Below are 26,253 nucleotides of genomic sequence, written 5' to 3'. Positions count from 1 at the left end.
AGATATCAGAAATGAGGGACTGGTATCTGGACACTGAAGGAAAGATGATCCTTGTTATAACATAGCAAACAACTTGGCTGAACTAGGTCCTTCTGTTTTGTGCAAGGTAGAACTTGTGAATATAGAATTGGACATTTAGCTGAGGGCATTCTGTATGAAAAGTGTCAAAGAAGAAACTTGGTTCTTCTTGAATACTTACAGTAAAATGTGAAAGAGGAAACATGAACTGAAGAAGGAATTATTAAGCAAAAAGGAACCACACTTGAAGATTTGGAAAATTATCAGCCTATCCATATTGTAAAAAACGGAAAGCTCTCCCAAAGAGAACACTAAGAATGTGGCTGAACAACTATTTGATAAAGAGATCATGGATGTGATTCATGAAATTAATCTGCCATTTCAACAGAAGGCAGGAAAAGAGATGGGATTATATCAGTAAAGACACTGCCAATTTGAATGAAACAGGACATTTAAAATTGAGGTGAAATGAAGGAAGGCTGTCAGATTGCTTAGTTCCTACAGGACTGGACCATAGAGCTATTCAGTTCCAAACAGGTGCTATTCAAAAAAAAGGAAGAAGAACCCTGAAGGCAAATGAGATGATGGCTACCATCTGGGTTTCAGCAGGCTTCGTGGCCTGACTGAAGCCTGGAGGGGAGGGTCCCTGAGTCCTTGGGGACATGTTTCCTGCCTGGTGGAGCCTGAGAGGTGGGACTTCTGTCCCAGTGAGTCCAGAAGGCAGAGCATCCAACCAAAGAGGATTATTCTCAAGCCTTCAGATCTAGTAGAATTTGCCTTGGCAGGTTTGAGATTTGCTTGAGATCCATAGCCTCTTCCTTCTTTCCTATTTCTCCCTTTAGGAATGGGAATGTCTATCTTGTGCCTTTCAGGCATCCACAGAAAATCTACAACAGGTAATATTCTGGGTAACGACTGATGCTTCCCCTAAGTTGGGAACAAGGCAAGGATGCCCACTCTCACCATTCTTAATAAACATAGTGCTGGAAGGTCTAGTCAGTGCAATAGGAAGGAAAAGGCCTATAAATTGGGAAGGAATAAAAATTCCTATCTGCAGATGACAGATTGTCCACATAGAAAATCTCAAAATATTTTGCAAAAGGAAAAAAATAACCCAAAAAGCCATGTGAGACTAATAAATGAATTCAACAGGGTGTGTGATAGAACTGATTTTTGTATGTGGCTCTTATATCTATATACTAGCAATGAACACATAGAGACCAAACTTAAAAATACGGTAGATACTATTAATGCTCAACCAAGCACCTCAGTATAAACCTAATAAAACAAGTACAGGACTTATATGTTGTAAACTTTACAACATAATGAAAGATATCAAAGAAGAGCTAAATAAATGGAGAGATATTCCATGTTTGTGGATTGAAGTCACAGCATAGTAAAGATGTCTGTTTTCCCCCAGATGATTATAAAGGTTTAATGTAATTCCTATCAAAATCTCAGCAAGATTTTTCAATAAGGCTGTTCTAACACTTATATGGAAAATCAAAAGCTGAAACAATTTTGAAAAAGAGTAAATGGGGAGTAATCATTCTACCACATTTTAAGACTCACTAAAAGCTATATAGTAATTAAGATTGCCTAGTACTGGCAAAAATACACATTAAACATATATTAATGGAATAGAAAAACTAATCTAGAAATGGACCCACACAAATAGACCCAAGTGATTTTTTACAAAGATGTCAAAGCAATTCTTTGGAGGAAAATCTTTTTAAGAAATGGTGCCGGAGTAACTGGAAATCCATTGGTGGGGAAAAAACAAAAACCAAAGACCCTTGACCTAAATCTCACATTGTATACAAAAATTAACTCAGAGTCACAAACTTCTATATGACATGTAAAATGATAAGATTTTTAGAAAAAATAGAATCTCTGAGACATAGGACTAGGCAGAGTCTCTGGATGACATGAAAAGCAGGATTCATAAAGGGAAAAATTGGTAATTTATTAAAAATTTTTTACTGTTTATTTTTGAGAGAGAGAAAGAGCATGAGCAGGAGAGGGGCAGAGAGAGGGAAACAGAATCTGAAGCAGGTTCTGCACTATCAGTGCAAAGGCCAACCTGGAGCTTGCACTCCTAAACTGTGAGATCACAACCTCAGCCGAAGTCAGACACTAAACTGACTGAGCCACCCAGGCGCCCTGGAAAGATTGATAAATTAGACTTCATCAAACTTTGCTATGCAAAAGACTCTGTTAAGAGGATTAAAAAACAGTTGTGGACACATTTATACAGAGAAAATATTTGTAAGCCAAATATCTGACAAAGAACTAGTATATAGAATATGTAAAGAATTCTTAAAACTCAACAGTAAAATAAGCAAAAATCCAAGTAGAAGATGGCCAAAAGACATGAAGAAGATCTTAAGGAGGGCAAATAATACACGGAAGGGTGTTCAACATCATTAGTCTTTAGGGAAATCCATATCAAAACCATGAGATACTATTTCCCTGTCCAAATAGTGTCAATATCCGGCAAGGATACAGAGAAACTTGGATCACTTGTATATTGCTGGTGTGGTAAAATGGTGCACCCTCTCTGCGAAACAGTTTGGCAGTTTTATCAGGCACCTGGGTGGCTTAGTCGGTTAAGCGTCTGACTTTCGCTTAGGTCATGATCTCGCGGTTCGTGGGTTCGAGCCCTGCGTCGGGATCTGTGCTGACTGCCAGCTGAGAGCCTGGAGCCTGTTTCAGTCTGTGTCTCCCTCTTTCTCTGACCCTTTCCTGCTCATGCTGTCTCTCTCTCTCCTAGAAATAAATAAAACGCTAAAAAAAAAAAAAATCAGTGCTATCATGTAACATGTGTTATGTAATGGCCAGATGACTCCACTAGTATACTCTTGGACATTTATTTCAGAGAAATGAACATGTATGTCCAACTCATTTGTGTACAAAATCCCGTACACAAATGTTAATTACAGCTTTACAGCCCAAAATTGGAAACCACCCAAATGTCTCTCAACAGGTGAATGGTTAAATAAAGTGTGGTACAGCCAAAATACTATTGAACAATATAAAGAAATGAACTACTGATACACATGACCTCTGCATGACCCTTCAGAAGGTTATGTGGAGGGAATAGGGCCAATCCCCAGAGGTTATATATATATGCTTCCATTTATATGACATTCTTGCAATGACAAAATCACAGAAATGGATTAGTGGTTTCCAGGGGTTAAGGAGGGGAGGGGGCAGTAAGAGAAGCAGATATAGTAATAAAATGGCTAACATGGAGGATCCTTGTGGTAAAGGAAATGTTCTGCATTTTTACTGCGTCAATGCCCATCCATATCTTGGTTGTAATACTCTGCCACAGTTTTATAGGAAGTTACCAGTGGGGGAAACCGGATAAGGGTAAGTGAAATTTTTCTGTATTACTTCTTATAACTCATGTGAATCTACAAAGATGCCAAGATAAACATTTAATTAAAAAGAGTTAGGTAATGTTTTTCCTGCTTGGGATATGGCCGATATCTTAAAGGGTCCTCCAGCTTTGTCCCTATTCCAAGCCCACCTCAGAATGACTGTTCAACGGCTCACTGTCAGTAGTTCCCTGTTGACTTTATCTAGAACATTCCGTTCAATGCTTACTGCAACCCTATGAAGTGCCATTATTCCTAGTTCCCTGGTGAGGAGCCTGAGGTCAGTGAGGTCCATTGACTTGCTCCAGGCCACACATGTGCAAAGCCCAGTGTTTTCAGACTCTGAAGACCATGTTCTAAAGCACCCTTAGGATACGGAAGTTCACAGTTAAAGTAGGTAAGAGGTGGAGAAGAGAATAAAACACCTGAATAAAACTCAAATTAGGGAGTTACAAACCCAATTATAGGTCTCCACCCATCCCATCCTGCCTTTAAAAAAATTATTTTAAAGCTTATTTATTTATTTTGGGAGAGACAGAGACAGCACAGGCAGGGGAGGGGCAGAGGGAGGGAGAGAGAGGGAATCCCAAGCAGGCTCTGCACTGCCAGTCCAGAGCCAGACATGGGGCTCAAACTCCCAAACCGTGAGATCACAGCCTGAGCCGAAACCAAGAGTCAGACACTCAACCAACTGAGCCACTCAGGTGCCCCGCATCCAATCCTGCTTTGACAATCCAAAGGCCACTCTCTCCGGGATGCCTTTCTCTAATTTCCAACCCAGTGACATCTCACCCCTTTCTCCCAGACTTTAAAGCCTCTGGTTTAGTGCAGTCCACACTGCTTGTCAGTCAACCTCAAGGAGATATGTCTATTGAATATGATAAATCTGCATCCATGGAAAGCCCCCATCCTGTGTGGCAATGCCAGGGCACTCCAGGAGTCCAGAGGGACCAGGTGCTGGCCAAGGGGAGAGAGCTGAACAGGACCAAACCTCCAGGGGCAGCAGGTCAAGACTGTGGATCCCCAGAACTATAGTTTGTTGTCACACAGAACTCAAGGGCAGAGGATGGGAGAAAAGAATGAAGAGGTTGGAAAGAGCCAATTGCACATTTTAATCATTTGATGGAGGGTTAAAGATAGCAGCACTTGGGCACCACCTTCAGAGATCCAGAATACAGCTCATCTGCAGCAAGTGCAGCCTGGCGGGTCCTATAGCTTTCCTATAGCTTCCATATCTAGTCTGGTATGAAATTATGGCTATGATAACCATAACAAAATGGTCATGGTTTAGAAATACATACAGAAATATTTAGAAATGAGATAGTTTATGAGGAGCATTGAATTCCAAGCTGAGGAGTTTGGTTTGTATTTTGATGGCAAAAGGTGTCTTTTGAAGAATTTTAAGGAGAATTGGTTTTAAATCAAATTTGTAATTTGCAAAGGTCATTGGCATTTGTTCCGGTAATGTCCTTTATAGCAAAAGAAAATCCCAAATTGTGTTCTGTTGTCACATCTATTTAGTTACCTTTAATCAGAAATGCCTCCTTAATGCTTGTCTTTTATGAACTTGACATGTTTGAATGGTCTGGCCAGTTATTTTGCAAGTGTATGTCTTGGTTTGGGTTTGTCAGGTGTTTCCTCATGATTATATTCAGATTATGCATTTTTAAAAATGTTTATTTAATTTGAGAGAGAGAAAGAGAGCACAGGCAGAGGAGGGGCTGAGAGAGAAGGAGAGAGAGAATCCCAAGCAGGCTTCATGCCCAGCATAGAGCCTGATGCAAGGCTCAATTCGATAAACCACGAGATCATGATCTGAGCTGAAATCAAGAGTTGGATGCTTAACTAACTGAGCCACCCAGGCGCCCTTCAGGTTATGTGTTTTGACAGGAATCCTCCAGAAGTAATACTGTGTCCTCCTTAGTCCATCTCCTCAGATAATGTCAATAGGTCCCATTAATTGTGTTAATTTAGCTCACTTGGTTAAAGTGTGCCTGTCTAGTATTTTCATTGGAAAGTCGATTTTCCCTTTGTAACTTAGAAGATCATTCTCTTTTGGGGAAATAGATTTTGAGACAATTGTAAATACGCAATTCAAATTTTTACCCTTTAGTTTTAGTAAAAAACTAATGATTTTTACATGGATCTACTATTGTGATGTTGGTTGCCAAATGGTAATTTTCTACTTGCATCATTCCTTCTGCGTTTATCAGTTGGCTTTATTCTGTAAGGCAGAAATGTCCGTTGTCTTCCATTTATTTATTTACACACAGACTCCTATTCCTATTTTATTCAATGCATTTCTTGAATTTTAATCTCTCTGCATCATGTCTTCGGTGTTTCTCTTATAATCAGCACACAGCTAGGCCTTCCCCCCCACCGCTGCCCCTAGATTGTCTCTCTAACCTTTAAATGGTAAGTTTTATTCATTTATATAAGCTGTGAAAATAGTATCATGGATTTATTTCTACAAAAAAAGGAGAGATGGATATCTACATGTAGTGATGTAGAAAAATGGCTAAGATGTAGTCAAGAGAAAAAACAAATTGCAGGAAAGTATATATAATATGAGCCCATATGTTGAGGGAAGAGTGCACATATGTATATTTCCATAGTCCTAAAAGTCTGTATGGTGACACAAAAGGGGCGCCTGGGTGGCTCAGTTGATTAAATGGATGGTGACACAAGAAGTGGGTTAACATTGATTACTTCTAAGGATCTGGGGTGGAGCTACTCATACTTTTATACATTATTTGAATTTTAATATCGGTGAACAGTTTGGTTTGTTTTTGTTTTTGTTTAATAATTAAAAGGTCCAGCATCTGCCTCCTAGAAACTCACAGCACAGGACAGAGACTAATGAGCACTTGCACTGCACGTTACCTGAGGCCAGTAGAGGAAGGGCTGGCCAGGGTGGTGTAAGGGCAAGCAACATGATGGGTCAGGGGAGGCCCCCCGAGAAGACATCTGAGTGTAGTTTTAAAGGGAGGCATCTTAGCTTCATGAAAAGAATGTAGGCACTGGAACCAAGCAGGCCTGGATTGAAATTTACCCATCAGCTGCATGATCTTCAGCAAATTCTTCAAGTCCCATAGGGTTGGTGGGAGGATTAGAAATTAGAATATATGTGTACAGCACCCAAACAGTGCCAGCATCAACAGTCCGTGTATTTTTGAAGAATGAGTAGGCATTGAGCAAAGGAAAAAGGGTAGCCAGGAGGGGAAGGCCATCGTTCAGAGGAATAGCAGGTGGTTTACTGGGTGCCGGCCTGGAGGAATGGGGGCCACTGAATTCCAGGCTAAGGAGTTTGATTTGCATTCTGAATGCAAGGGGCATCTATTGAATAATTTTAGGTAGAAATGGTTACAAAATCAGATTTGTAATTTGAAAAGTTCACTGGCAACTTTTCAAGGGAGAAGGGCTAAAAATGGACTTAGGAAAGGCCAGTTTGATTATTGTAGTAACCCAGAAGGGAGAGGAAGAAGAAGGCCTCAACTAAAGCACTTAATGAAGGAGGCAGAATGAAGACCTTAACATCTTTTGGCTCTGAGAGTCCAGAAGAAGGAAGGAGTCCAGTTATCTTTCTCTTAAGCATTGTGTGTATGGTGATAGTGAAGGTAGACAAAGGAGTAAATGTGGAGGAAAGAAGAGTCCAGTTCTGACATGTTGAATTTAAGGTGCCTTTGGGATATCTAAGTGGTGATTGAGCAAGCCCCTGGGTGTATGAGGCTGGAACTCAGAAGGAAGTCTGTGCAGGAGTTAAACTCTACTTCATTTAGTGCAAGAGAGGATAGGTGATGAGAAAGGTGCTGAAAATTTTGGGTAATGATCAAGCATGACAGAATATGGACTTGGTAGGTTACTTGGTCTTAAGGTTCTAAATAAAAAGCTCATTAAAAGTTTTAGTATCAATAACAATGAAGACCTAAGGGAGTATGAGAGGCTTAAGGATGACACCAGGAGGCCATTACTGTTAAATAACCAAATAATTTTGGATGTTTCCATACCAACTTGAACTGTTTGTGGTTCCAAAGGGAGCTATTAACGTGACAACTGTTGAACACATTTGGCAAGTGGTAGACTTTACCTGAAACTGACAATTAAAATATTTCTTCCAATTAGAGATCTAAAGATATGGTCTGGTGAGTCTCTGATAAAGGCTTTTAAATCAGATAAGAATCCTGAGTGAAATACTCAAAAGTCCATGCTCAAAGCGTTAGGTGTGATTCATAGTCACATCTACATGAGAATTAGATAAAATAAAAGATCAGAGGGGCGCCTGGGTGGCTCAGTCGGTTAAGCGTCTGACTTCAGCTCAGGTCATGATCTCACGGTTTGTGGGTGGGTTCGAGCCCCACATTGGGCCCACGTCGGGCTCTGTGCTGACAGCGAGCTCAAAGCCTGGAGCCTGCTTCAGATTCTGTGTCTCCCTCTCTCTCTGACCCTCCCCTGCTCACACTGCCTCTCTCTCTCTCTTAGAAAGAAATAAAACATTTAAAAAAACTTATAGAAAAAAAAAGATCAGAGTAGCATTAAGGAAAAGTTAAGAATCCAGATTTTATTTTAAAAAAAAAAATTTTTTTTTATGTTTTATTTATTTCTAGGAGAGAGAGAGAGAGACAGCGTGAGCAGGGGAGGGTCAGAGAGAGAGGGAGTCACAGACTGAAACAGGCTCCAGGCTCTGAGCTGGCAGTCAGCACAGAGCCCGACGCGGGGCTCAAACCCACGAACCGCGAGATCATGACCTAAGTGAAAGTCGGACGCTTAACCGACTAAGCCACCCAGGCACCCCAAGAATCCAGATTTTATAACTGATGGTCTGATGATGCCTTTCTGGGGAGGTTTTCAACCTGGGTCCCTAGCTGGCGGACTTCACAATCACAGAGACCTACAGATGATTCGCAAAGTATCAGGCGAATATGTATACATGTGCGTTGCTGGGGAGCAAGTCTGCCCCCTAACACTACTATGGAAGCAGTTGGTTTCTTTTTTTCTCTGACTTCCCTATTTTTCCTTTTACCTATTTCCCTTTTGGCTTTTTCTTTCTTGACTATTCCTTGGTCTTAACAGGCCGTGGAAGGAATTTGCATATCCCATCATCTAGCCCTCTACATCCCACGTATGGTTAAAATGACTGCTGACCCTTGATCTAGAAAAATGATTTCAAGTACCCTCACTTCCTTTTTGAAAATAAATGTATAATAGAACCTCCTCCAGTCTTTTCGCTTTATCAAACAAAATCTTGCATGGAGACCAGTTTAGCAAATGGATTTAAAATACAAAGAACAGCTGAGTGTGTACCAAAGTGGGGAAGCCTGGTCTCACCCTCTAGGCCATCCCATAGGTGTGTATTTGAGTTACATTTTCAAGCAGGGTGTTGAGATGGAGATCAAGAGGACAACTACATGATAATCCCTACAGGGGAGCTTCATTGCCCGAGGTGCCAAGGAGTGCAAGATAAGTATATTTCTGACCTACAAGGCTTAAAAGCTTATCCAAATGGGTGGCCTTGAGGAGGGAAATGAGGCAAACTCTGGCTCTCCTTGTTGGTTGAGTTGTAGAGTATAATGTGAGCAAAATGGAGGCTTTGTGCCTGATTTCTTCCTCAGTTTGGGCAGCTCCAGGTTGCAGCTGGGCTATTTGTGAGCCAGATAAAGTAGGAGAGCTACATGCAAATCCACCTTGAATGCCAGGGAAGGGAAAAACCGACACCACAAAACTGTGCATATGATTTGTCAGTTATGAACAAAGGATCCTTTTGTACACGTGTGTCTTCTGATGGGTACAGGATATTTAAAAGACCATTAGAAAATCATGTCCCTGTTCCACCTTAACTCTTTATTGACTGACTATAAGGAGCACACCATTATCTTTATGCTCCTTCATCATCATCTTGGGACAAAGGAGGGGCCAACCAGGTGGTCTTGAAGGGTTTAAAGTCGTTGTGGCTGCTCCTGCAGTAGAAGTGCCAGACGCTTCCAGGGCACCGTAAAGCCATGTTGCCCGGCCACCTCCTTGTCCAGCCCTAGGTGAGGCCGCATCATCTGTCTACCTCCTAGTGGCCAGGTTGTCTTGGGCATCGTGGAAATTTCTACTCTCTTGGGCTTTGGTGTCCAGGCTACTGACCTGGACATCACATCGAGTTTTAGATGGATTCTCTTCCATAGTTAGCCAAGCCTCTCCAACCATTGGGGTTCAACTCTCTGAAGTTGGCCTTATTTAGTGCTTTTCTCCCTCATGATCCACTTCTTCCTCTATCCAGGGATTTTATCAGCTGCCTGGACTCACCCCACCTAGTTTCCTGCCATGTCCTCTCCCCTGTGTCTTTCCTGCCATCTTGCTGCTGTGCCCAGGTTGATGTAGGAGCATAAACTACAGAGGGACTTGGAGAGGCCAAGCCTTTATTCCAGCGATGATGGCACTACCCAGTAATTTATTTGTACAGCTCTTCTCATAAAGCCTGTATCACATTACTTTGAATATCTTCAGCAACTCTACTTCAGGGATTGACTCTTTTCAAATGGCCAGACATTATTCAGGGTCATGCACAGTAATGAAGACTGATCAGACACAACACCATTATTTGTGTTACCAAAGTAATCAGATTGATTTTCTTTTGCAGTTTGTAACCTGGGCTCTGAAAGAAATTCCACTAGACTGTAGGCATGAGGGTAGGGGCTGTGTGTGCTCTGCTCATTGCTTTATGCTCAGCTTGGAAAATCGTAGGTGCTTTATAAATAACGTTGAGCGAATGAGTAGGACTTCCAAGAATGTCTGGAGCAGAAGCTTCAGCACTGGAACAAGCTCATGACCTCTCAAGGTGATGGCCATTAAAGAACCCCACTGGCTTAGCGCAGAAATCCTGATATGCCTGGTTCTTTTATGCTCATGTGGAAATACACTGCCGACAAGTTGCAAGCCCAGAGAGTTAGTAACAATTAAATCAGGAATGTAAACCTTGGGATCATCTACATGTTGAAGCCATGTGTGCAGACATTGTTTCCAAGTGAACTGCTGTAGAGGCTGATGGTCAGTACCATGTGCCTTGAGTCTTTCCATTGTAAATCATTATTCCCAGAAATTTTTTAAAAAATGTTTTCAAGTACAGCTCAGTGCTTTAGATAGATTTGTTTTTTGCTTCATGTGGTAGACTCACATCTGGACATTAGTTAGATATATTTCATCTAAAAATAGCATTTATCCAATTTACTGTCACTTGAGGAGAGAAATCTTTTCTTTTTTTCTTTGAGACAGACTCCACTTCTTATTCTCTGAAGTCTTTCATGGCTCACTGCCATTTAATATGAAAAAAAAGGTATTGGGTCGTGTGTGTGTGAGAATGTGTATATGTGGACATACAATGAAATTATTATTTTATGGCCTGCGAAAATATGACCACTGCCTTCTCATCCTTGTTCTTGTTTAAAGTTGTCGCTGAACTTGGTGGTTATGTTGTTAAGCCCCAAACTCAGCAATGGTATGAATTCCATCAGACTTTCCTTAGTCATTATTTCAGATCCACAGCACATGAATTTGGGGATTCTTATCTGTTTTCTTTCAGACTATCTCCTTGTTACTCTGCCTGATTGTGTCTTCTCATCAATCTGTGGTTTGGGGTTTAGAAGGAAAGGAGGAGAGGGGCGCCTGGGTGGCTTAGTCGGTTAAGCGTCAGACTTTCGCTTAGGTCATGATCTCGCGGTTCGTGGGTTCGAGCCCCGCGTCGGGCTCTGTGCTGACTGCCAGCTCAGAGCCTGGAGCCTGTTTCAGTCTGTGACTCCCTCTCTCTCTGACCCTCCCCTGCTCACGCTGTCTCTCTCTCTCTCTCTCTCTCTCTCTCTCTCCTAGAAATAAATAAAAAAAAAAAAAAAAAAAAAAAAAGAAGGAAAGGAGGAGAGAAACGAGAAGGGAGTCAAGAATAAGAGATGAAGTGGTGGTGTTAAAGCGCCAGGCTCGTGGAACCCTTTGGGGCAGTCTGAACACATTTAGGCCAGAAACTAGAATTAAATCTGACTAAAGAAAAATTGGTATGCTGCTGCTGCTTCCCACGGCACTGACATTAAGTAAGTCAGAGTTGGCTCTGGAAGGGACTGGTTGTAAATAAGGAGGGACTTACTAGCCAATCGCAATTTCACATTTGTCAAGGTCCTTTGTAGTTCTGCAAAGATTTATCTTTGGGTACAGGACTCAAATACTTGCCCTATCTCCCTAAAGAGAACTCTGGCTTTTGCACTTTTCCTCTGAAGGCACATCTCTCTCCTCAACCCTCCACTTGCCGATGGGATCATTATTGTCACCGTTGTGATGGAGATCATTTCTTTTTTTTCTTCGTCACACCTTCCAATCAGAATTAATGGGTCCAACCTGTTATTGTTAAAATGTGTTGTCCCTATGTGTTAAAGTGGCTTCCCTGGCCCTTGGTTCAGCTTATGTCTGGCATTCCTTTCCATGCTGTGAGTGAGGGTTTGCCTGGGTCCATCCACATCCTCTACCCTTCTCATTTGTGACCTTCCATACACGTGTCTGAAATGTAAAATGGCAGAGAGATGCTAGGACTACGGCTTGACCTATGGAATCAAGCAACACTGGCTGAGCCGTATGGTCATTCAATCCAGGCCCTTGGTCTCATTGCTATCCTGTTTAAGCAAGTGTGCTAATAGCCCACATATCAATCCAGATGAGTTTAAACACATCTGCTCAGAGGATTTTCTTCCAATACATCAACACAGGGGCCTTCCAATTCCTAAGCATGTTCAGTCTGTACAAACTTTTGCAACATCAACCCTGAGACTGGACCTGTTGAGCCATTTTCATCTCACGAAGTATTTTTATAGATTTTTCTCTGGATATATCTTGGCATAAATGAAACAACAGACACTTGAAGAGGAGATTTTCATTTCAGTGCAGTTATTTGCAACCTCCATTTCTCAACTATAAAAATTGAACAGATATGTAAGTATCATGGGTGGAATGAAATTAATTTTTACCACCCACAACAGTTCATTAGTGAAATAAGGAAAGTATTTAATGGATCTGTGCTTGATGTGCCTAAAATTATTTCACCGTAACAAAAGGTCTTGAAAGACTAAGAAAAGGTCTGATGACAATTAAGTTGCCTATCTGAACAGTATTACTGTATGAAAGAAAAACAGTTTTAAAAATAGCTCATTGTAGAGCTCAAAGAGATGGAGAAATTCATAAAGGAAGCACAAAGGTGTTGCAAGTGGAATGAAAATCTTTTTAAAAATACAGGGTTCTTGTTCCTTACTTGCAGAGAGTTCCTGTTTTGCACAATCTTTCATGCTTCCATTTCATTTTTGTGGAGGTGTGACTTGCTTCAGTTGGATGCCTAAGCAAGCTCTATTTCTCCGCTCTACAAGGTAAACCAGAATGCCTGGGTGGCTTTTGAGCGTCCGACCCTTGATTTTGGCTCAGGTCATGGTTGTGTGGTTCGTGGTTTCCAGACCCACCTCAGGACTGACCGCAGGCTGACAGCAATTCCTGCTTGTAATTCTCCCTTTCCCTCTCACTGCCCCTCCCCCGCTCATGCACATGCCCGTACGCTCACTTGTGCTCAAAATAAACTTAAAAAAAACAAAAAGGCCAATCTTCATTCCTCTCAAATGTACAGTAAAGCTTTGTATTCTTCATCTTTGAGACCTACTAATTAAGAATTTGACACTTTAGGGACACCTGAGTGGTTCATTCAGCTGAGCTTCAGACTCTTGATTTTGGTTCAGGTCATGATCTCACGGTTATTTATGGTATCGAGCCCAGTGTCCGGCTTCATGCTGAGCTTGGAACCTGCTTGGGAGTCTCTCTCTCCCTCTCTTTCTCTGCCCCTCTCCTAAAAGAAAAAAAAAAAAAAAAGAATTTGACACTATGAAAAAAGGCCACCAGGACAGAGACAGGAGAGAATGTTTAACAAACTTTGCCCAGTCCTTTAAGAGTGCCCCCTTTATAACATCAGAGGGAGAGGGCACTGTAGCAGCCTCTAGTCCAGACCCTCTTCTATAGACAAAGACAGTGGCGCAGGGAGAGGGAAAGTGATTTGCTCCAAGGGCACAGAGCCAGCGGGTCCCAAAAAAGAGAATGCAGCCTGGTGCCTTCCCTCACTACAGCTCCTAGACACCCATGATCACTTGCTTACTTGGTAGAGGCTTTCAGGACTTCAGCACGAATACGTTTTTATAGCGATTCGTCTTTATTAATGCATCTAATTGAAAGAAAGAAAATCCCTTCAAAATGTCCTCTAAGGCAGACTTTGCAGAGATAACACTTGAACACTATGCCCTCTGCTCTATATCCCGAGCCCAGGGTACATTTGGTTTGAAGATAGCTTCCTACAGACACCATTGCAAGCCAAAGGGTAACCAACAGCTTTGGGTTTCTTAGGTCAAAGAATGATGACTCTCCTCAAAACGAGGAGGTTCTGGAATCCTCTTGGTCCCATGAGACCTGTTTGTATAAGTCTGCCTTTCCTCTGGTCCTCTTGACTCTGAAAGGAAAAAGCAAAGAATAAAACCCAAATCTCTTTTTTCATTATCTGGTAATGGTGTGCTAAAACAACTGTTTTACTTTTTCCAGCTGTCCAGCTGCTTGTGTTTTTATTGTCTGAACTTAAAGAAAATTAAAAAAATTCTTTAATGTTTATTCATTTTTAACGGAGACAGAGCATAAGCAGAGAGGGGCAGAGAGAAGGAGACACAGAATCAGAAGCAGGCTCCAGGCTGCAGAGCCTGACATGGGGCTCCAACTCATGGACCACAAGATCATGACCTGAGCTGAGGTCAGACGCTTAACCAACTGAGCCACCCAGGAGCCCCTAAAAAAGAAAATTTTTTAATAATAAAGAGTTGTGTTGTGAAAGGGCAAGAGAAAGGTGGCTGTGATATCTGGATTCAGTGTGGGTCCTGCTGAATCACTCTGTGCTTAACTCTGTGCTTGGCATTTGGTGTGTGAAGGGGGGGATAAAAACCAAAATAAACAAAAAGACCAGAGGATCCCCACACTCAAAGAATTTTTAGGCTGAAGGAAACAAAACAAACAACAGAAACAACTAGAAAGTATGGGTGGCTTACTGATAATACAATAACCATGTGGCTGTCACCAGGGAAATTTGTAAAGTGGACCACGTTTCATCCCTTCTTTCCTCAGGCAGCTCACCCAGATGTAAAGAAGGAATGGAACCAGGCTGAGGAAAGCAGGGCATTTACCCAGGGTGTATATTTTCAGGGGGCACCAAAAATTAAATATTAATTAATTGAAATGTTAATTAAAATATTAGTCAAGAATAATACTTAAAAAATCCAAATGACTGCAAAAAAAAAAAAAATCCATGATGAACAAGATACCAACATTTTAAGTAAAGAGAAGACCAGTACTAATGATTTTTCTTTCCTCTGTTGCTTCAGGCTCTAATGTGACTCAGCATGGCATTTGAGTTAATATCCAGAAATAAAGCAGAATGAGTGTGTGTGTGTGTGTGTGCGTGCACGCACGGGCACGCATGCATGCATGTGACAGAGACAGACTGATGAATGGCAAAGCCGGAAGCAATCTTAATCCCAAAAGTCAACTTCACAGGTGAGGAAACTGAGAAGCTTAATGATTTACCTCAAGCCAATCATACAGATCTTCAAAGATACTAAAGCCCGGGGCTCCTGACCACCAGTCCTGTGGATACTCACACAGTAGTGGCTTCCAAGGCAGGGGGAACTCACCTTCCCCAAAGGAGGCAAGCTTAATGAACTGGTCAAATTATGACATTTTAAATGTGCCACAGACATAGAGATAGGGTTTTTATTTATTTATTATTAAAAATTTTTTTAATGTTTTATTTATTTCTGAGAGAGAGAATGAGAGAGAGCGTGAGCAGGGGAGAGCCAGAGAGAGAGGGAGATACAGAATCCGACACAGGCTCCAGCCTCTGAGCTAGCTGTCAGCATAGAGCCTGACACGGGGCTCGAACCCACAAACCGTGAGATCATGACCTGAGCCGAAGTCGGAGGCTTAACCAACTGAGCCACCCAGGCATCCCTGTTTGTTTATTATTTTTAGAGAGCGAGTACAAGCTGGAGAGAGGGGGAGGGAGAGAGAGAGAGAGAGGGAGAGGGAGGAAGGGAGGGACTCTTAGCACAGAGCCTGATGCAACACTGAATCCTTTGACCCTGGGATCACGACCAGAGCCAAAATCCAGAGTCAGACTCTCAACCGACTGAGCCACCCAGGCACCCCAGAGACAGAGCTTTTAAAACAGAGGTTCAGGGGCGCCTGGGTGGCTCAGTCGGTTAATTGTCTGACTTTGGCTTAGGTCATGATCTGACAGCTTGTGTCAGGCTTTGTTCTGACAGCTCAGAGCCTGGAGTTGGCTTTGGATTCTGTGTCTACCCCTCTCTCTGAACCTCTCTTGCTCACACTGCCTCTCTCTCTTTCTCTCTCAAAAATAAGTAAACATTAAATTTTTTAGAAAATAGAGGTTCAGAGCACATGCATAGTCTGTTTAGATACTGTACCTGTAAGGATTCCTAAAAAATACGAAGCGTGGCTTGGAGATTCAGCCGCTGCCTCTTTTTGGATGCCAGTGCTTCCAGAGAGTTGAGGAATTATGGGGGAGCTGGGGGGGAGGAGTGGTGTCAGGCTTAACTGACAGACCTAATGCCCTGGCCCGGACACCTGCCTGGCTTTGGCCACTGGTGCAAATGCTTTCTTGCTTTGTACCCCTGCCTTGCTCTTTGGCTCAGCTCACCGGTGACTCTCCTGCATGGCTTTTCCTTCCATTGCAAGTGGTTTGAGCTAAGGTTTGATTTTGTGGTTTGGTTCTGATTCAGCCAGAGGGAGCCTTTTCAGTGACCCAGGCCAGTTCACTGGAGTTTGACGATAGGGTTTGGGGCCAAAGCCCTCAGTGAGTCTTGACTCTCTTGTGACCTTGCAGGGAGGAGTGGAGGTGGAGGAAAGGAAGGTTTGTGTGTTTCAGGTTCCTGGCCCCATTCCTAACAGTCTTATATTTCTCAATCTACAAATATCTATCAACACCTCATGTTGACAAGACTTAGAAATGTACGCCAGGTATGTGGTAATTGTGAAAATCTCTAGTTCTCCTTGCTCCTTCCCCATCCAACTCTAGGGGGACAAAGCCTGTCTTGCTGGGTTCCGAACACTGCAAAAGTTCTGAATAAAGCAAAGGACAGCTACAGCCTGTTTCAGATCTGTTTCAGATCTCGCTCTGTGTCTCCCACATATTTGGCTAAGCTGTAGGGCCCATGGATCCTGGGAAGCTGGTCTGAGAGGATCAGTTATAGTTAAATTGATCAACCTGTATCAGGTTCCTTGGGACTGTCCTGGTTTTAGCAGTGAACATCCCAAGTCCCAGGAAACTGGTACAACTGGCCCGCCTCACGTTAGTGACCAGCCAGTAGTCATTAGGCCACATGGTGATCTCTAGTCCTTATTGGAGGTAGAGCAATTGACTTTTTCTTAAGCATCAGAGGGAAGCCCGAGTGTGTAAAGGGGTAGATGAACTTGCTTTTCAAGTTTGGGCATAGGAACTCTGGTAAAACCTGTCCTTCAGCCTCTGATAAGAATCAGATGCTTTTGGCCAGGGTCTGTGTTGAAGGCCGCCTTGCAAAGCAGTAGAGTTTACTACTACCCGCCATGGCACTTAGGCTGCAGGCCAGACGTGTCTAGAAAATCCTGGGCATTGGATTCCTAAAACCATTAGATTCAGGGCAGAGGGAATGAAGGCCCAACATCCAGGGACAGACTGGCCAAGATGATACTTCATGTTTGGCCTTACAGTTGTCTTCACAGTCACGACACCAAACTTGCCCTCGGTGCTCAGGCTCTCTCCAAGGACAGGCTGGTGGAGACATGGAGTGAGTCAACATGACTAGATGGAGCAGCCTCTCACTTGGATTTTGAGAGGCAGTTGTGGACAGGAAGGCAGAAGAGAGAGTGAGGATTGGCAAACCCTTCAGAGCTCTCTTCTCTGGTGTGTGCGCGTGTGCACACACGCACATACTCCAGTCTGATCGGAGCATAAAGAACCCTTATGAGAGAAATCAGAAATGTGAAGTCCCGAATGAAGCCAGAAATGAGAGCCCAGTAAGTGAGTAGCAAAAGGAATCCAGTTACTCCACAGCTCAGGCAAATTTTCAGTGTTCAGGGTCTCCCTGCACTGCACTAGTTGACTCAGGGTATCTTAAAGGCCCCACTTAGCCTCCAGTGATAACCCCCATCATACTGGAATACACAAACACTGTAGAGCTTCCCGAGAGGCCACACGCTATGGAAGATCTGGCAAGATTGTTTATGGAACGAGTAGGATGAAAAGAGGGGTAGGTTTTAGATAGAGACTGGGGGGGACGTATGAGAGACTGAGGGCTGGTCAAAGGCTCCAGTCTCAGAGCTGGAGGTGCTTAAAGAGCCTGCATTGAAGCTGACAATGATCTTTATTGCCTCACAGTTACTGATATATACATCTAATTGTGTCTAATTCTCCTTCCACTCCCCCTCTCCACTTTCAAATTATAAGACATAAGATCCCTAAAGACAGGGCTATGCTTTGCTCATCTCTGTATCCATATTATTGTTTAGCACAGTGCCTTTAACATGATAGATATCCAGGGGTGCCTGGGTGGCCCAGTTGGTTGGTGCCAACTCTTGATTTTGGCTTAGATCACGGTCCCAGGGTTGTGGGATTTATTTTATTTTATTTTAATTTTTTTTAATGTTTTATTTATTTCTAGGAGAGAGAGAGAGAGAGACAGCATGAGCAGGGGAGGGTCAGAGAGAGAGGGAGTCACAGACTCTGAAACAGGCTCCAGGCTCTGAGCTGGCAGTCAGCACAGAGCCCGATGCGGGGCTTGAACCCACGAACCCCGAGATCATGACCTATGCGAAAGTTGGACACTTAACCGACCAAGCCACCCAGGCGCCCCCTCCAAGGGTCGTGGGATTGAGCTTTGCATGGGGCTCTGTGCTGTGCATGAGGCCTGCTTGCGGTTGTGTGTCTCTCTCTCACTCCCTATCACTCCCCCTCCCCCTCTCCTTCTGCCCCTCCCCCCTACTCATTTGTACTCTTTCTCTCTCTTAAAAAAAAAAAAAAACCCACAAAAATACCCTGTCATAGATATCCAGGAAACACTTCTGATAAAAATTGAAGTAGAATTTAAGCTGATTTATTAAAGTTTAGGGCATATTTTTTGGAACAAAGAATAGCCATCATATGTGCGGAAATAAACTTAGTGAAGCAAACTGAAGTCCGTTGTTACAAACATCAGAGTAGCCTGAACTACGAGTACAAATTATTTCTATCACACATGTAAGCCAAGTTATTAAAGCTTTAACTAAAGTATAAAAAGTACATGCTGGTGAGGGGGATCATGCTTGGCTGGCTCAGAAGAGGGTGTGACTTTTGATCTATGGGTCATGAGCCCCACGTTGAGTGCAGAGAGTAAATACTTAAAAAAAAATACATGGACTTTGTCCAGATCATGTGCATCATTTCCATTAATACAATTTTAACTTGGGGCACCTGGGTGGCTCAGTCAGTTAAACTTCTGACTTCAGCTCAGGTCATGATCTCATGGTTCACGAGTTCAAGCCCTGGTACTGACAACTCAGAGCCTGGAGCCTGCTTCCGATTCTGTGTCTCCCTCTCTCTCTCTCTGCTCCATCCCCCGCTCATACTCTATCTCTCTTTCAAAAATAAAAAACATTAAAAATTTTTTTAAAGTACAATTTCAACTCTTTAAAAATAGCTCATAAAATCAGAATGTAAATTAGAATGACCAGTTCCATGTAAGTCGAAACTACCAACGTGGGAAGTTTGGTGTCTGCAGGCTGCTGCTTCATTAGGGATAGCGCCTCTTCAGCACCAGTGAGCTGCTGACTGCTGGCTGTAGCATTTGTTGACCATGTTTCTTCACTGCTCAGTTTATGCAGTCTTTTTCTCTTCGGCCCCCCACCTTCTTTCCCTTTTTGCCTTCCTACCTTAAATAGACTAACTGCCTGTGTGCCCACTCCCTTCTAGGGGCATCTACCTGCCCTTTGTTCACCATCTCACTCTCTGGCAGCAACTGCTGCTTGTTCCCACTCTTCCTGAGGCCTGATCGCTCAGATTTCCTTGGCGCTCACGAGATCTTACAGCCATCGCCCTCTCACGTGAGCTTGTCTAAGTAGATTTCTGTCCTTGGACCCCAGAGCACCTCAGACCCCTTCCCCTTCCTTCCTCCACTGCAGGTAGACCTGACAGTCACCTACTGAGGAAATGCTCAGCTTCTATGGTGTCACCCAGGACATAAAAGAGATGCCACTCAGCCTGTATGCTCTGAAGCGTCAGAATATTTGGAAATGGGTAGGTAGTTGAATTTTCTTTTTATTGAAGTGCTTTAGGGTCTTGTGGACAGGGCTCTTGGGCTACATTTAAGGACCTTGTGAGATGGTCAAATGCATCTTGCCGTGCAAAAGAAGGGGGATTCGTGTTGATATTGGCACTAAGCCCTGTCTAATGTGCTACACGTAGGTGGTCAGGGATTTCCGTGTTTTTGTTGTTGTTGTTGTTGTTTTAAGAATGACAAACACTTAAAATTGGGAAATAAAGTGAACTTTATCTCTGAAAAGGATGGCTGTAGAACAGCAAAACCTTTTTCTGTCTCCAGAAGGAACTGTCGCAAGAGAATGGAAGCTTTATAGGGAATTACTGGTATTATCAAAGGCTTTTCAAAATAGACTTGAAATGAATAGTTGTGTGCTGGTTTTATTACCACTTTGTGAGTTTACATTTTGTTTTTGTATGGTATTTTTCTCCCCCCTATGAGATGGTTGCTAGGGCAGGAGTGCAAATAATCTTTATTGTGTTAAATTTGGGACTGAACACAATTATCTTATAATTTGGGTTCATAGTGCCATTCTTGACAAGTTATATTATGAGCTTTTTGAGCCCACATGCTGTACGCTGCTTCTTATTCAGTTGCCCTTCAAGTTAGGGTGTCTCTGCTCTCCCCTCCCCCATTCCTCTGCACTGGGCCAGCCTCAGGACCAGATGCTGCTGGAGGCAAACCAGATGATCTCTGGTGCAAGGCCGCTGAGCTCCAGCACTGTGTCTTCTGGAAAGACCCTTGTCCCCAGTCAGCATGTTTTTCTGAATGATTCCACGGACATAAGTCTCAAGGGTGTTGCACTTGGCTATCACTACAGGCATACTGCATTTCTCCAGAGGAAAGTCGTGAGTAAACAATTTCGTCAATGTAATCAAGTCAATCTTCCTAGGAACCTCCAGGACCGTTTCAGAGATGCTTCATATGTCCATTTCTGACTGGTTTGCAGCACTTCTTACCATAGCATATCTGGAAAGGTAGGTAACGAGCTGTAAATAAGCTCTTAAATGCACCATGGGAGTATACACTTACAGAAATCCCCCCCTTTTTTTTTTAACATTCATTTTTGAGAGACAAAGCACAAATGGGGGAAGGGCAGAGAGAGCCTGAGACACAGAATCTGAAACAGGCTCCATGCTCTGAGCTGTCAGCACAGAGCCTGACGTGGGGCTCAAACCCACAAACGCGAAATCATGACCTGAGCTGAAGTCAGATGCTTAACTGACTGAGCCACCCAGGCGCCCCCAGAAATCCTTCCTTTGAACAGTCATTTTTTCTCTGTTCCTTCTTATGGGCTTAGAGGAAGTTGGGGCTCCCCTAGCAGCAGTTCTGGAGATAAGGTTTCACGTGCAAATGGTTTATTATGGAGGTAATGCCAGGAAACACCAGCAGGGGCTGGGAAGTAATAAAGGGAAGGAAGTCAATTCAAGATAGGACATGGGAGGCACTATGGTGGGCAAGTGGTGCTCAGTCCTGCTGGGAACCTCTGGGTAGAAGGCTCACATCAGGTTTATACCACCTGGGGGTGAGGCAGCCTGGGGGTGTTCACACACTGGCTCCCAGTGTCATTGTTTGAAAGCTGCATTCAGGGAAGGGGGTGTTAATTTCCCAGCCCTTCTACCCGCTACATGGCAAGGGCTACCAGAATCCAAGAAAGATCTTGGATAGTAGGTGCTGGCAGTTAGAAGCTGAGTCCTATGTAAATGGCTGGGGGCAGGACACCAACACATCTGCTACACTTAGCTTCTCAGAGCACATGTGACGAGGTAGGGCCCTCCATTGCTCCAGAGAGTCACTAAAACAACTTCTCCTTACTAGTGTCTTCTAGGTAAATGTTCTGCAAATCAAAAAAGGTTTTCAAGGTGCCTGGATGGCTCAGTCAGTGGAGCATGGGACTCTGGATCTTGGTCTCGTGAGTTCAAGCCCCATGTTGAGTGTAGAACTTGTTTTTAGAGACTCATTATTAGGCAAATATGAAGCAATCCCTTCAAAATACCTTTGTTATGCAGAAATACTAGGAAATGTAACCAATGGCCACAACCAATAGATTAATATCAAACCGCTTCAAAATTCTCTCATCATTTTCAGTAGATGGAAGATACAGAAGCAAATAAATACACCCTTTACTCTCAGGATGATCTTTGACCCACCATCAGTGGATTTCCAGGATTAGCATATGCTTACCGCTTAGATGCTCTTCAAAAGTGCTGTCCTGTCCCTGGTACCTTGGGGACCCTGGTGTGGAGGCAAACTATAACTTGCCCAGACAGGCAGGGTCCAAAAGGAGGCATGGGACACTTTCCTTTATTTAGGGACCAGCTCCAAACACAACTGAAAAGTGTGAATAATCCACCTAATTCCTAGGACATGGTCTTGGTGACCCTGGCACTTCAAGTCCTATTGCTCTCTTTATCCCTAATGTCACTGTGGCAGGTGCCCCAGTCTCTTGTCTTAAGAGTTGAGGAGTCTAAGTTCCTCACACAGCATCAGGGAGAGACCTTGGCGATGAGAATTGAGCTCGTGGAGTCTGTATTACACATACATGCCACAAACAAGTGGACCTGAACCTCCCTTGAGGAGCATATCAATGGATTGGCATCTTGGCAAAATGGAATCTGGAACATTTCTATACCAAGCCTGCATCAGATCCATTGACCATTTCCACTTGGACTTCTAATTCTAGTCCCTAACATGTAATTTGTGAGGTTTCAGAGCTTAGAAGGACTTGAAAGATCATTTAGCCACATTTAGCCAACCTGTTTTACTAATAATTAGATGGGAATGCAGTATCCTTAAGTAATTTGCCCAGAGTCAAACAGCTAGTGAAGAGCTGGGCCTAAGAGGAAGAGGCAGTATTGTCCCTCTTTGCTGTGAGGCTATTAAGGCAAAATTTTCTCAGTGGATTCAGAAGTAAACGGTCCCACACGTTTTCTTGAATGCTCAAGACAGCTCAAAGGGCAAAGAATGAGACATGGTGTCTTCATGGCTCTTAGTAATGCAGGTGTAGAGAAATAACTATACAGTGTAGCAGAACAGTTTTTCAAATGTTTATTTTCTTAATGATTTATTTCTGAGAAAGAGACAGGCCGGGTGAGCAGGGGAGGGTCAGAGAGAGAGAGGGAGACACAGAATCAGAAGCAGGCTCCAGGCTGTGACCTGGCAGTCAGCACAGAGCCCGACACGGGGCTCGAACCCACGCACCGTGAGATCATGACCTGAGCCGAAGTCAGACACTTAATTGACTGAGCCACCCAGGGGCCCCTCAAATGTTTATTTTTATTTTAGAGAGAACAAACATGTGCGAGCTGGGGAGAGGCAGAGAGAGAAGACGACAGAGAATCCCAAGCAGGCTCCACACCGTCAGCACAGAGCCTGATACGAGGCTTGAACTCATGAACCGTGAAATCAAGAGTTAGACGCTTAACCAGCTGAGCCACTCTGGCACGCTGTAGCAGAACAGTTTTAGTATGTGAGTCTACATCATCAACTGAGGTGCTCACTTTGCACCTCGTGTTTGAAGAGGCTACTGTTACTGGCAAGGAATCCAGCCTTCCCAATCTGTGCTGGGGACACGGGACTTCAGGGTCATGGCAGAAGACAAAGGAGAGGACATCCGTGTAAGGTAAGGGAGTAAACATCCCAATCCTCAGCGTCCCTCGGCCAAGATGACTAAGTCTGAGGTCTGCTGCCTGGCAAGAAGGTGCCCAGCCACTATGCACCTGCAGCCACTTCCCAACTATATAGCCTTGGACAGGTACTTCATCTTAAAATTCAATTTCCCCATTTTTGAAATGCTGTAAATAACAGCATCTACAGGGTTGGCTGGCATGATGCCTAAGTAAGGTAACACATGTCAAAGTCTTAGCACTCAGATATTACCATCAACACTATGTGCCCCCACTGCTACCTCTGCCAGGGTCCCCTAATACTTCCCCCTCTCTTCTCTATAGTCTTCCCACCCCCACTTTCTCCCCCTGCTCTCTTGCATGTCTGCTGAAGCCCTTGGCTTCCCAGCTCTCTTTCCCTCTCTTTCCCTCTCTTTCTACTTCCCTCTCTCTGGTCTTTATTCCTTTTGACTCTTCCAATTCACTCTCCATCCTGCTTTTATAATTCACGTCCTTCATTTTAGCTCCTCTCTCCCATCACTTGCCTGTCCCCGTACCACCAGGTTGTCTTTCCCTTCGCTGCTGCTGATGTCTCGTCATTCTCTACTCCCTCTAGCTTCCCCTCTCACTGCCCCTTCTAGACACCTTTGCTCTGCCCTGTCCCATGTTCCATGGCTAACTGGGAGACCACTCTCCACCCCTGGTCTCTCCCACTCACAGTGTGAGTCCAGGAAGCATACTTGATTATTGTGGTAGCCTCTAAGCTGGCCACCAATGGTCCCCACTTCCTGGCATCTGTGCTGTCATGGAATCCTCTCCCTTTCAGTAGGTGCTGGACCTAGTAACTGGATTCTAATGAATAGGATGGGAATGATGGGATAGCACTTCTGAGCTTAGGTTAACTGGGTGGCTCAGTCGGTTGAGTGTCTGGGTTTGTTACTGTGAGCCTGTCAGTGAAGAGCCTGTTTTGGATCTTCTGTCCCCTATCTTTCTGACCCTCCCCCTCCCAAAAGACCGCTCCTTCCATCATAGGTGTCTTAGGTGTTCTTTGGCTTGGAGGAAGCCGGCAGCCATGCTGTAAACTGCTCTCAGGGAGAAGCCCACGCACCAAAGAACTGAAGTCTCCAGCCGATGAGAAGACTCTGCCAACAACCAGATGAGTTGTCTATCCACTTTGAGCCTCAAGATGACTGCACCCCCTCTACCCTCTTCTTGTAGTCTGTGAAGGATCCCCGGACTCTGAGGCATCCAGCTGAGATGCTCTGGATTCCAACCCAAGGAAACTGTAAGATAACAAACATTTGCTGTTTTTAAGAAGCAAAATTTTAGAGTAACTTGTTAGGCAGCACTATTAAAAATGCAGAGTTCTGCTTCACAGATCACCCTTCAGCAATGTTTCTCTTCTGTGACCTTGAGCAAACCACTGCTATTCTCTGGGTCTATGAGATGGGGTTAGAGTCCAGTGCCCCAAGTCCCTCATCCAGGAGGTAGTGGTCAATGATGTTTACGAGGTCTATCTGTTCTACTGTTCAGCTTAGGAAGAAGCCCCGGTTAAACCTGCACATCTTTGTATATTAAGATCCACATCTTTATATTTGCCTCACATTTTTCACTCCTATCATCTGAAGTCTGTTTCTAATTTCTGACAGAATTGCAGTGACCTATTGTATGCTGCACTCTGCATGACATGCCAATTTCATTTTGGAGTCACGGCTATTGTCTTTTCCCGTTAATCTCTCTTGTTTTGCAAAATTCCAATAGAAAGTGTGAACATAGAGAGTTGCCCTTGTGCCTGATCTTGGCGCTGTGTGGCCCCCAAACGGGTGGATGATAGACAGACAGACAGCCTGTCTGCCACCCGAGGCATCTTTTCTTGCTTAAAAATTTGCTTTCCAGATTGCAGACTCCCTTCCAGCTCGAGCGAAGACTGGAACGTATTAAATAAAAGCAGGCCTCAAATTGGATGGAATGTCTCAGCCACTTAGATTCAGACCTCTCTTTCAGAGGAACACGTGGGGAAGGAGCAGGGGATCGGACATGCCTACGTGGGTAACGTAGGGGAAGGCGGCTTCCATACTTTTCTCATACCGTTCAAGCCTTAAGCAGGGGCAACATTTTTTTCTTAAGCAGGGCCTGTAACCCAGGATCCATCACTTATGTATGGTGTCCATGGCAACCAGGCAATGGTATGGGATCCCTTCTCACTGGGGAATTCCTTTTATGGCTCATTTCCGAAACCAGCATGGCCAGTACAGGAGTCTGCAGTTTCCCAGTTGCTTAGCAACCAGCTCCAATGCTCTAGTCACTAGGAAAAGCAGAGTTTTTTTTTTTTCTTTAAAGCGTTTGTCGTCAGAATCATATGTTACATTCTCTCTACTTTGTCTCTTTAGAATAAAATAATTAGTGTGTGATAAGGATGCGGGAAAGGGCAACCGCTCCCCGTTGTTAATGCCTCCACTGCTCCTGGCTTGCTGTTGCAGGCAGGGAGAGGGAGGAAAATGTTAGCATGCTTTCAGCTGGTAATTAAGCAGCGCGAGCCATCTGCACATTGAAAGCTCTACATTTTTCACGTCTCGTGGGGGCATCAAGTAAGTACAGGGCCAGCAATCTGTGCTGCGTTCCCTCCCCCAAACCAGAAAAGCCCAACCCCACCCACAGGTGTCACTGGGTCCTCTCTCCTTGGCTTTCACTGGGAGGAGGGCAAGGTGGGGGAGTGAGGTTTGTTGGGTTTTTGGTGGAAAGGTTAAGGGTACCCTATAGCTCCCTTGGATGCAACTACTACTCTGAAGTAGTGGTTTTCAACCAGGGATGATCCCAGGCAGCATTTGGTAAGGTCTGCAGACATTTTTGCTTGTCACAACTGGTGACAGG

At 43.9% G+C, this 26,253-nt stretch overlaps 1 long non-coding RNA gene across 11 annotated transcripts in view; it reads left to right on the top strand.

Moving 5' to 3' along the window:
• Nucleotides 1-25,346, top strand: part of LOC120234217 — a 37,968-nt gene extending 12,622 nt beyond the window's left edge. For 4 of the 11 annotated variants that reach the window (XR_005529018.1, XR_005529015.1, XR_005529019.1 and 1 more), the window contains 5 exons: nucleotides 14,813-14,984; nucleotides 19,641-19,755; nucleotides 20,670-20,754; nucleotides 23,298-23,399; nucleotides 24,396-25,346. This is a non-coding gene — a long non-coding RNA (uncharacterized LOC120234217). Of the gene's footprint in view, nucleotides 1-3,363; nucleotides 3,394-12,672; nucleotides 12,779-14,812; nucleotides 14,985-19,640; nucleotides 19,756-20,669; nucleotides 20,755-23,297; nucleotides 23,400-24,395 lie in introns of all 11 variants that reach the window. The other 7 variants (XR_005529024.1, XR_005529017.1, XR_005529022.1 and 4 more) reach the window with 3 other exon arrangements.
• Nucleotides 25,347-26,253: the final 907 nt, after the last annotated feature.

The sequence above is a fragment of the Hyaena hyaena genome, unplaced genomic scaffold, assembly GCF_003009895.1.
Source record: "Hyaena hyaena isolate Hyena2069 unplaced genomic scaffold, ASM300989v1 scaffold_104, whole genome shotgun sequence".
NCBI lineage: Eukaryota > Metazoa > Chordata > Mammalia > Carnivora > Hyaenidae > Hyaena > Hyaena hyaena.
This window is presented reverse-complemented; position numbering and strand designations above follow the sequence as displayed.